The 12,478-nt window shown below is 40.5% G+C and overlaps 1 protein-coding gene and 1 long non-coding RNA gene across 5 annotated transcripts in view; one reads left to right on the forward strand and one right to left on the reverse strand.

Moving 5' to 3' along the window:
• Positions 1-12,478, reverse strand: part of LOC137633937 (uncharacterized) — a 249,298-nt gene that overhangs the window by 162,442 nt on the left and 74,378 nt on the right. The gene's annotated exons all lie outside the window — the stretch shown is intronic.
• The window catches only part of LOC137633939 (uncharacterized), a 359,450-nt gene that overhangs the window by 1,775 nt on the left and 345,197 nt on the right, over positions 1-12,478 (forward strand). The window contains exon 1 of one of the 2 annotated variants that reach the window (XR_011042366.1): positions 3,174-3,270. The exons of the other annotated variant lie outside the window; for it this stretch is intronic. This is a non-coding gene — a long non-coding RNA (uncharacterized lncRNA). Of the gene's footprint in view, positions 1-3,173; positions 3,271-12,478 lie in introns of those variants that run through there. 2 annotated transcript variants of the gene reach the window in all.

Here is a 12,478-nt window from a genome sequence, read left to right on the forward strand (position 1 = left end):
GCAGAGACTTGGCGCACCATTGTTGGAAAACAAAACAAAGTCAGGTGTAATCGTCTCTCTCTCTCTCTCTCTCTCTCTCTCTCTCTCTCTCTCTCTCTCTCTCTCTCTCTCTCTCTCTCTCTCTATTATTATTATCTCCCTGAAATATATTATTTTTATTCGAGAATTCTGTCATTTCTTGATATATATAATTGTTGATATTCCATTGTTTATTCCCGATTAAACGTATTCAAATTCTCTTTGAGTGTTTCTTCTTCTTCTTCCTCTTTGCAACTTCAATTTGCCATTAAAATTCGACAATTTTAGATAGGTGGCCATTTAAGCACATTGCCAAAGTACTTTTATGTACTTTAAATCTCATGTGATGTACTCTACTGTACTGTACATTCTTGTGGTATTACTTTATAATGTGGAATGTGCTTCACCATAAATTTCTTTCACAACATTTAGAGGAAATTATTATTATTATTATTATTATTATTAGTAGTAGTAGTAGTAGTAGTAGTAGTAGTAGTAGTAGTAGTAGTAGTTGTTGTTGTTGTTGTTGTTATTCTCTGAACCATGGTTTTCCACTGTCTTGGGATAGTGTTCTCTGGCTAAAGGGTACAACACTCAGGTACGCTATTTTATCTTATTTCTCTTCCTTTTTTTTCAAGTTTATGGTTTATAAATAATAGATTTATTTTAATGCTGTTTCTGTTCGTAAAATAGTTTAATTGTTCATGACTTCTCTCGTACTTTATTTATCTCCTTTCCTCACTGGGCTATTTTTTCCTTGTTGGAGCCACCTGTGGGCATATAGCATCCTGCTTTTCCAACGGTCAGAGAAAAGGTCTCCCACCATCACCAATCGGTAGTTGGCCAGCGTGGTGATGAAAACTGGCCAAACTACAGCCATGTATAAGGACATGTCTGAGGCCTTTGTCCTGCAGTGGACTAGAAACGGCTACATATCTCTCTCTCTCTCTCTCTCTCTCTCTCTCTCTCTCTCTCTCTCTCTCTCTCTCTCTCTCTCTCTCTCTTATTTGATTCATTTCTTTATTTCCTTGCCTCACTGGGCTATTTCTTCCTGTTGGAGCCCTTGGGCTTATAGCATCCTGCATTTCCAATTAGGGTTGTAGCTTAGCTAATAATAATAATAATAATAATAATAAATATTGACGGAGTGGTGTAGCACTGGACTTAGGTATTGTAGGTCCATAATATTCCACTGAGTTGACTCAACTGTATATAAAATATATCCTTATCATTTTGGGTTATTATAAAGGACAAAGGCCTCAGACATGTCCTTATTCATGTCTGCCGTTTGGCCAGTTTTTATCACCAAGCTGGACAACTGTGGATTGGTGATGGTGGGAGACTTTTTATCTGATCACTCACAGGAAACCAACCTAGTATTGGTGTCCCTGACAAATTAAATTAAAATTTGTTGGGAGAGTTTTATCTAAAAACTTAAATACGCAAAAAAAGAGATTTAAATTTTAATCATTTATAATAAATCCAGATGAAAATTGCACATAAAATTATTATTATAAAATTTAATTGATTTTAATCAAATGTAAAAATAAAAATTGTAAAGGTTTTTTCCTTAAAAGATTTGGAAAAAGAAGAAAAGTCTTTGTTGCATATTTTACCAGAAAAATTTAGAAAAATACCTTCAAACTTTGATTTTTTTTTTTACAAATAATAAAGAAAGTATACCCATGTTTATATATTAATTTATCAATTTATAAAATTATACAGTAAATTTTGATAAAAATATATTTTAAATATAAAGAATTTAAAGTTAAAATGATAGTTATATATTATATAAGGCTTAAGCCTGAGTTTCTAGTTACTCTTTTAATGCATATTTATTTTTTATATAATTTTAATAGTATATTTATATATTAAGACGACAAACAAACTAATATATATCTATTTTTTCAAGCTGTGTAATTTTTTTCCCAAATATTTGCTAGATATTAAAGGCAATTTGCCATTGTTTACATACAAAGTTGACAATTACCTTTTAAATGCCTATTATTGTCCACGGTTATTTTAACTCTAAAGAGCTTACGTCAAAGTTGTTATTTTCACTTGAGAAATTGGCGCTAAATTCAAACACTAACAAAATATCTTTATTATTCCAAATTACGAGAAATATACAGACTTTTCAACAAATTTTCTTGATTAAAATTAAACTTGGATAAAATCTAAGGGAATTTTATTGAGATTTTCACTATCTTTTATCAATATAATCTTTTTCATTTTCACCACGTGTTCTTGCTAAAAATCAGCTGATTTTTTGCATTACCAACTAATATTTGCAATGTACCTTTAATATATCATATTTATTTGATAAATAAAGAATTATTGGCATAAAAAACTATTTAAAATACATTTTTATAGTTTGATGATATAATATATGATAAAAATAATATTTATTAAGCATAAATTTTGACTTTATACATTAGTTATATAATAGAAAAGTTAATAGTTGCAAAATTAGTTGTTTTAACACTCAATAGGAGGCGATACCATCGCCATGTCCATGAAAATTTTTTAGGTGCCGAGCGTAAAATGTGTATAAAAACATAATTAATTATTATAAAGAGCTCATGAAAATTTTTTAATTTAATATTAATACGGTTTAATGGTTTTAAATTCAACTTTTATATGATTTTACTATATATTTTGTATTTAAGCTTGTTGGCACTTAGATCATGGCGTCTACATTTAGGGGAATTATCCAAAATCAGAAAAACCTAGGGATTTTGGGGACAGGTTTTCTAAACTATTTTGATGGTTTTGAAAAATATTTGATTGTTTATGGTTACTAAAATTTAATTCCTGAAAGTAATTACATTTTATAATATAACTATAAAGCACAGAAATATATATAATACTGAATTTAGATTAGGTTGATAAATGCTAGGGAGAATATTAGCTCCTAATTTGGGGGAAATTAGATAGTAAAAAAATCAGTTTGATGCTTTAAGTAAAATTTTATTGTCTCTTGTTACAAAAAAAATGTCATTTTTAATAGTAATTACATTTTATAATGTAATTAAAAAGAAAAGAAATATACATAGTCTGAATTTAGCTTGTGTTGATGAATGCTAGGGAGACAATTAGCCCCTATTTTAGGGGAAGTTTCGTTTGTTTAGGTATATTTATCTTCATAACAATATGGCAGCCGGAGACCGGAGTGATACATCAAGCTCATCAAAATATCTGTCGCAGTTTACAAGTTTTATTTATTTTTGTGCCTTTTAAAGTGACTTTCCTGTAAGTATTAGTATAAGAATTTAATCTATATATGTCTATTGTAAAGTTGATATATAATTAAAAGTGACTATCTTAGAATTTATATAGAAAATATAGATTTAGAGTTTGTGAACCGGCTTCTAGTGACAGTACCATGTTTCATGCTATAGCCTACATACAAATAAATTCATTTATAATTCAAGGTTATTTTAGTATTCATACTGTAGAAAGGTCAATTAGGAAGGTCATGTTAAGGTCCATATCAGAATCTGTTACTTGAGTTATAGATTGTGTCATTTACTTAACCCCAATTTTAGATTTTCACATATTTTTGTAGTGGCAGAGACTGGCCTTCATGATTCTATTATATGATTCAAATTCCATGATCCAGGCCATTGCTGGAAATTCATGGAATTAGGTATGTAGATTTGGCTTATCATAAACAGTTAATATATCAATTTTATTGTAACTACCAAATGTGTGTGTTAATGGCAGATCATTTCTTCCCTTACCTAACCTAACCTCCAGTATGTGAGGGTCTTACCTTAGCAAGGACCCCTGTTATATCTTAGCCAAAAACCCTTATCTTGATTGGGTTAATGTCTAGGAGAGGGCCGCATGAAGATATCACCGATATTCAATTTATTTTTACTAGAATATGTAGGAATGTATGTATATAATGGTATACCAGTGAGATAATTTAGTGAAAATCAATAATAGTCGAAATATCGACGATCAAACTCGCGCTACTCTTGTCTTCCTCCCAGATTATTCTAAGTCTGTTGTTATTGTTGACTGTGTCTTATTTTTGCTCAAATGAGCCCTGTAACCACTATAATCCGCAGACAAACTAGTCCACTATGACGTCTTCACGTTTGGCCAATCACAGTGCGACAATACATTTTCTTTCCCAATGACGTCTTCACGTTTGGCCAATCACAGTGCGACAATACATTTTCTTACCCATCACAGTGCGACAATACATTTTCTTACCCAGCCATTTTATTTTGTTCCTAGACATCGAGGCCGTAGCAAGCACGTCGTCTGATATTGCACAAGAAGTTGAAATTCCATCTTCTTGTCCTGACTGTTTCCTAAGTTACAATGAAATTGTTCTGACTTATTCGGGGTTATATTGAAAAACTAGTGGATTTGCGCCAAAGACACAATTTAATTTTACAAAATAAAAATTGTCCTGCATGTCAGGGAACCTTCGCAACGGCTTCACGTTTTCCTCAAAGCACCAGCACATCTTTATCAACCAACAGGTTAAGGTAAGCTTCATTAATTTATGGAGTATATTATAATGGTGATAGTATAACGATGTATACAGCAGTACCATCACTTTGGATTTGGTTTGATGGATGTGTTAGGTAGTGTCCTTAAGGGGGGGTCGCAGGGGGGGCGAAGCCCCCTCCGGTAGGGGTACAGGGCTATTAGGCTAGGTTAGGTGGGTGTATTAGGTTCGGTGGTGCCCTGAAAATCACTGTGGCCTTAAGGGGGGGGTCGCAGGGGGGGCGAAGCCCACCCCCCCCTGGTAGGCCTAGGTAGGGGTACCGGCCCCCCAGGGTAGGTTAGTTGGTTGTATTAGGTTCGGTAGTGCCCCGAAAAATCACTTTTCTCCTCCTCACCCCACCCAAAAACCCCGCTTCCCACTGGGGTCCCCCATAATTGTAGTAGTAGGTTTATGCTTACATTTTGTGTGTAAGAGTTAAGTCTTAGTTTCTTTTTTATTCATTTCCTCATGTTTCTATGCACTGTGCAACAATAATCTGGTTGTTTTTTGCAGTTTTTCGTCGTTAATACTTGAAAAACGGGTGCGGCCTTCTCCTAGACATTTACCCTTGATTGTTATAGAAGGACTAAGTTTTCAAAACCTAATTTAATTAGCATATATCCGCCCTCGGAACTACTAGGATTTTTTAAGTAGTTTTCTAAATTATTCAGCGTATTTCATAAACTTTAGATATTGCGTTACTCTCTGCAGGCTCTTCTTGCTAACTACTGCTATTGTAAATCTGAACAGGTTTGCTGGTGACATCAATAGTCTGTCTTTATTCATAGAAGATTGTTCACATACACGTTCATTTTGTATTTTTGAGAGTATATCATTATTATTATTAAATGCTAAGCTACAACCCTAGTTGGAAAAGCAGGATGCTATAAGCCCAGGGACCCCAACAGGGAAAATAGCCCAGCGAGGAAAGGAAATCGGGTAAAATATTTTAAGAACAGTAAAAACATTGAAATAAATATATCCCATATAACCTATAAAAACTTTAACGAAACAAGAGGAAGAGATACTAGATAGAACAGTGTGCCCGAGTGTAACCCTCAAGCAAGAGAATTCTAACCCAAGATAGCGGAAGACCATGGTACATAGGCTATGGCCCTACCCAAAATTAGAGAACAATGGTTTGATTTTGCAGTGTCCTTCTCCTAGAAGAGCTGCTTACCATAGCTTAAGTCTCTTCTACCCTTACGAAGAGGAAAGTAGCCACTGAACAATTACATTGCAGTAGTTAACCCCTTTGGGAGAAGAAGAATTGTTTGATAATCTGTGTTGTGAGGTGTATGAGGACAGATGAGATTCTGTAAAGAATAGGCCAGACTATTCAGTGTCTGTGTAGGCAAAGGGAAAGAACCGTAACTAGAGAGAGAGATCCAATGTATTACTGTCTGGCCAGTCAAAGGACCCCATATCTCTAGCAGTAGTATCTCAACGGGTGGCTGGTGGCCTGGCCAACCTACTACCTATAAATGAATCATAAAAACTTGAAATATTAAATCCTTTCCATAGAGTTTATAAGAATTGATTGGTTCATGATTTAAACTTGGTTAATATATGGTAAATTTATTTTTATTCACATTAATATAAAACGAGTTTTATCGTGGTGTTATCACTTCAGCTGTCAAATTATACAACTAGGTGTTTGTCTGTTAATGACGAACAACTGAGTGTTGCACTAATCAGTTTAATGCGTTGACACTCAGTTCTTAGCCCCCTCCTAGTCTACAGACTTCCTCCAGGTGCTACCAGATTTATAATATTTTTCTTGTAGGTAATGCTTAGCCATTTGTGTTTTGTCTTTGAGGGAAATTCTGATTCTGTATGCTCAACGATTGGCGTTTTCTCGTGGTGTCAGATGTCTGCTGCTATTACAAAAGTTGTCCTCAAATTTAAAAAGTCATTTGTGATTTTCATAACTATTCAAACCTGAGTCCTAGATTTATTGACCCTCCTCAATGAGCAAGTCTTGAGTGAAAGCCGTAAGATTAAAGTTTGAAGCTTAAGCTTAAAGTGACCAATAACTTGTATTTTGACAGCTAAGTTTCAGTCAAGTTGTAGACACCTCTCCTAAAGGGCTTTGGTTTGTAAAGTTAGGAAAAATACAAATGATTTTTAAAATCTGTAATAAAAAAGGACATTTTGAACTACTCTTTCCCTATCCATACCATGATATTTGTGTTCATATATATATATATATATATATATATATATATATATATATATATATATATATATGTATATATATATATATATATATATATATATATATATATATATATATATATATATATATATATATATATATATATATATATATGTATATATATATATATATATGTATATATATATATAGTATATATATATATATGTATATATATATATATATATATATATATATATATATATATATATATATATATATATATATATATATATATATATATATATATATGTATGACCCGATTTAGGTCGTATTAAGGGGGGGCTCAACTTCACGTCTTGGGGAAACAAAGATAGAGGAATATATTTGATGGCTAACACTATTATGAGAGAGGGTAGGATCATGCACAAATGATAGTCGAATTGTTAATTTTCAATATTAATCTTACCCGATAATCATGTAGCTGTCAACTCCGTTGCCCGACAGAATTCTACGGAAGGGATACGCCAGCGATCACTATACTAGAAGGGGATGTACTCACCAGCGCCACCTGTGGCCAGGTACTGCAGTACTTCTTGTTGACACCACCTCAATTTTTCCTCTGTCGTGCTTCCGGCAAGACCTACATGGATACGCTTATAATTTTGGAGTCTTGTTCACGGTTTTTGGTGAAGTATTGCTCTAAGATTTCAGCTTTCGCTATACTGGAAACTTGTCTATTAGCTTAGATAGCTTTTATATTGATTTGATTAATGGTTAACGATCTTTTGCTTTAATTGGAATCCCCCTTGACTGTTCTTTGATTCAAGATGTCTGACCTTTCTCAAGCTCCTCCCCAAAGACGATGTAGGACTTGTATTAGGCGTATTCCGAAGGCCTCGGTTGATCCTCACACCTTTTGTTCCGACTGTAGGGGAAAATCCTGTCAGTTGGAAGATCGATGTGAGGAATGCGCCGGACTTTCGGAACTTGATTTTGTTCGATTCCTCAAGTATACCACTAAGTTAGAGAGAGAGAGAGTTAGGAGGAGTTCGGCTCGCTCTTCGCTTTATTCCTCACCCCATGATCCTCAACCTTTTCCTCCCCCTGTAGTGGCTACCCCCGAACCTACTATTTGTGCTCAGCCTTATATGTCTGATGTTTTACGTGCCATTCAGGCTTTAGGTGATAAAGTGGAGTCGGTAGTGAGTGACCACAAGTTCCTCTTGGCGGACGTCAAGGAACTTAAAGTGAAAAGTGCAGTGGGAAGTGGTAGTGCCAGTGCTGTGCCGAGTGCTAGTGTCAGTGTCAGTGTTGTGCGTGAGGGTACTTCTGTGCGTGCCAGTCGTCCTCCCAGTCCGGGATCTCTTGCAAGCTCCCAAGCCCAGGGGAGAAGCAATGTCGAAGGGCAAAAGGGTTCGGCAGGCCTTGATCGGCGCACAGAAGTATCCTCGGTGGTTGCGGGCGTATCTTACGGAGATCGTCACTTCCACTCTCAGACGATTGAGCCTTTATTTTCCTCGTCTGCAGTAGAATTTTCGGGGAGAAAACGCTGGACTCAGGTCTCAAGACCTCTTAAGCGTAAAGTCCAGACTTCACGAGTTCAACAGCCCGGATGTAGTCATTGGGCTACCTCTGACTCGCCGCAGTCATCAGGTGACTGCACACCTCCTAAGAGAGGTAAGGCGATGCCTCAACAGACCTCTACTTCTGTTAAGGCTTTGCCTCAACAGACCTCATCGTCTGTTGATCCTAAGATGGCTTTGCTGCAGTCCATGCAGTCGCAGCTTGCGGTCTTAATGCGTGAGTTTCAGGCAGAGAAGGTTACACCTCCTCCTGCGAGCGCTCCTCCTCCTCTCCGCAGTCCAGTCTGCCAGACGTACGAAGTTGAGGTTCCTCAAGCTACCTCCATGCGTGAGCTACCGCGTTGGGAGTTGCCAGTTACCAGCGTTGTGCAGCAACCTCCACCTTCCTTGGGGCAGGAATCTCTTACCACGCAACAACCTCCTCAACAATGGGGACAGGAGTCTTATGCCTTACAACCTCCTCTTCCTTTGAGGCAAGATTTTCTTGCAGTAAGACCATCCTCGAGGCAGCAACCTCTTGAGGTACGACAACCTCTACCATCCTTGAGGCAGCCACCTCAGCTCTCGCAGCTGCTACCCCCACTTTCCTCGAGGCGAGAACCTCAACTCTCGAGGCAAGCACCTCAAGAAACTCAACTCGTGAGACAGGAGCCGCGTTCTGCGCAGCCGCCACCTCAACTCTCGCAGCTCACACCTCAAGAACCTCAACTCGTGAGACAGGAATCTCTTACTGCGCAACCACCTCAACCCTTGAAGCAAGCGCAACTCTTGAGACAGGAACCTCATGCAATGAGTCAGCCACCTCAACGCATGCATCTACCACCTTCTCCTCTACTTGACCAGTCTTTGCAGCCTGAACCTCAGGTTTTACTTCAGTCGCCTCTCACCACACTTGCTCCTCAAACCTCCGCAGAACCTCCTTCATCCCAGCCTCATGACTTTGTCATTACCAGCCCTCATCCTCTTCAACAGAGACTTGAGGATGAGACCGCAAGTGTTTTTGCACCCGCTTGTCAGGACTCTGCTGTTCAGCATACCGCTGTAACTTTACCTCTCGCTTCTCAACACTCAGGTGATGAGGTTTCTGAGGAGGAAGCTGCGCACCTAGATGATCCCTCTTCGGACGTGGAGGAACCCAAGTCGTTACCACCCTCCATTGACTTTCGCAAGGTCCTGGCTCTTTTCAGAGAGGTTTACCTGGATCATTTTGTTTCTGCTACCCCTCGCTCTCCTCCATCAGAGTTTTCTCTAGGCATGCAAACTGTTAAGTCGGCCTACACTAAGCTCGTCTTTGCTAGATCCTCTAAGAGAGCTTTAAGAATGTTAGGGGATTGGTTGCAGTCCAAACAGCAACTAGGGAAGACTTCATTTATGTTTCCTCCTATTAAGCTGACTTCTAAGGCGGGCGTATGGTATGCCACAGGAGAGGAACCAGGCTTGGGAATCCCTGCCTCTGCCCAGGCTGACTTCTCAAGTTTGGTTGACTCTCCACGTAGATCGGCTATGAGGCGCTCTAAGGTCTGCTGGACCTTTTCCGACTTAGACCACTTCTTAAAGGGTGTCTTTCGCGCCTTTGAGATTTTCAATTTTCTCGACTGGTGCCTGGGGGCCTTGAGCAAGAAGACTGCCCCTGCTGACAAGGACTCGGCCATGCTTATAATGTCCTGTATGGATAAAGCAATTCGCGATGGGTCCGGCGAACTTGCCTCCATGTTTGTTTCGGGAGTACTCACGAAAAGGGAACAACTGTGCACTTTCCTTTCCACTGGTATCACCTCTTGTCAAAGGTCTCAGTTACTTTTTGCTCCGCTTTCTAAGTTCCTGTTTCCTGAGGAGCTTATCAAGGAATTGTCTGCGGCCCTTATTCAGAAGGACACTCATGACCTTGTGGCCTCTTCAGCTCGTAAGGCTAAGGTTGCTCCTTCGGTTCCTAGAACTTACCGCACCCCAGTGGCCGATACTCCTGCTACAAGATTTATTCCGCCCTTTCGTGGCAGAGCCCCCAGCCGAGGAAGTACCCGTCCAGACGCTTTCAGGGGCAGGTCTAAGAAAGGTCCCAAGCCTTCGAAAGGCAAACACTGACTCTCCTCCTCTCCAGACAGCAGTAGGAGCCAGACTCAAGATCTTCTGGCAAGCTTGGGAAAGAAGAGGTGCAGACGCCCAGTCTGTCAAGTGGCTAAGGGAGGGTTACAGGATACCATTCTGCCGCAATCCCCCTCTGACCACTTCTCCCATCAACCTCTCTCCCAACTACAAGGAAAAGGACAAGAGGCTAGCGTTACACCAGGAGGTGTCGCTCCTGTTACAGAAGAAGGCAGTGGTGATAGTCCGGGACCATCAATCCCCGGGCTTCTACAACCGTCTCTTTCTGGTGGCCAAGAAGACAGGAGGTTGGAGACCGGTGCTGGACGTCAGTGCGCTCAATGCTTATGTCACCAAGCAGACGTTCACTATGGAGACGACGAAGTCGGTCCTAGCAGCGGTCAGGCAGGAGGACTGGATGGTCTCGTTGGATCTGAAAGACGCTCACTTTCACGTTCCTATTCATCCAGACTCCCAACCTTTCCTGAGATTCGTTTTTGGAAAGGTTGTGTACCAATTCCAAGCCCTGTGTTTTGGCCTAAGCACAGCGCCTATGGTGTTTACGCGTCTGATGAGGAATATTGCAAAATTCCTCCACTTAGCGGACATCAGAGCCTCCCTTTATTTAGACGACTGGCTGTTAAGAGCCCCCACAAGTCGTCGCTGTCTGGAGAGTCTCAACTGGACTTTGGACTTGATCAAGGAACTGGGTCTTTTGGTCAACTTAGAAAAGTCCCAGCTTATTCCCTCCCAATCCATTGTTTACCTGGGAATGGAGATTCGGAGTCAAGCTTTTCGGGCTTTTCCGTCGGCCCCAAGAATCAGCCAAGCCCTAGAGTGCATTCTGAGCATGCTGAAGAGGAACAGATGCTCGGTGAGACAGTGGATGAGTCTAACAGGGACCCTGTCATCGTTAGCCCTGTTCATCGAGTTAGGGAGACTCCACCTCCGCCCTCTCCAATTCCATCTAGCAGCTCACTGGGACAAGGATTTGACGCTCGAAGCGGTCTCTATTCCTGTCACCAAAGAGATGAAGACTACTCTCATGTGGTGGAAGACCAACATCCTTCTCAAGGAGGGTCTATCGTTAGCGATTCAGACCCCCAATCTTCATCTCTTTTCGGACGCATCAGACTCGGGCTGGGGCGCGACCTTGGACGGACAGGAATGCTCGGGAACATGGACCAAGGAACAGGAAACGCTTCACATCAACTGCAAGGAGCTGCTGGCAGTTCATCTGGCCTTAATGAACTTCAAGTCCCTCCTGCTAAACAAGGTGGTGGAGGTGAACTCCGACAACACCACAGCCTTGGCATACATCTCCAAGCAGGGAGGGACCCATTCGAGGAAGCTGTACGAGATAGCAAGGGACCTCCTCATTTGGTCAAGAAGTCTAAACCTCACACTGGTAACGAGGTTCATTCAGGGCAATATGAACGTCTCAGCAGATCGCCTCAGCAGGAAAGATCAAGTCATCCCCACGGAATGGACCCTTCACAAGAGCGTGTGCAACAGACTTTGGACCTTGTGGGGTCAGCCAACGATAGATCTGTTCGCCACCTCCATGACCAAGAGGCTCCCTTTGTACTGTTCCCCAGTTCCAGACCCAGCAGCAGTTCACGTGGATGCTTTTCTGCTGGATTGGTCCCATCTCGACCTATATGCATTCCCGCCGTTCAAGATCATCAACAGAGTCATTCAGAAGTTCGTCTCTCACGAAGGGACACGGCTGACGCTGGTTGCTCCCCTTTGGCCTGCAAGAGAATGGTTCACAGAGGTACTACAATGGCTGGTCGATGTTCCCAGGACTCTCCCTCTAAGAGTGGACCTTCTACGTCAACCTCACGTAAAGAAGGTACACCCAAACCTCCACGCTCTTCGTCTGACTGCCTTCAGACTGTCGAAAGTCTCGCTAGAGCTAGAGGCTTTTCGAAGGAGGCAGCCAGAGCGATTGCCAGAGCAAGGAGGATATCCACTCGTAGAGTCTATCAATCCAAGTGGGAAGTCTTCCGAAGCTGGTGCAGAGCCAATGCAGTTTCCTCTACCAATACCTCTGTAACCCAAGTTGCTGACTTCCTGTTACATCTTAGGAATGTTAGATCTCTTTCAGCTCCTACGATTAAAGGGTAC

Source organism: Palaemon carinicauda, chromosome 43 (genome assembly GCF_036898095.1).
Source record: "Palaemon carinicauda isolate YSFRI2023 chromosome 43, ASM3689809v2, whole genome shotgun sequence".
Classification (NCBI taxonomy): domain Eukaryota; kingdom Metazoa; phylum Arthropoda; class Malacostraca; order Decapoda; family Palaemonidae; genus Palaemon; species Palaemon carinicauda.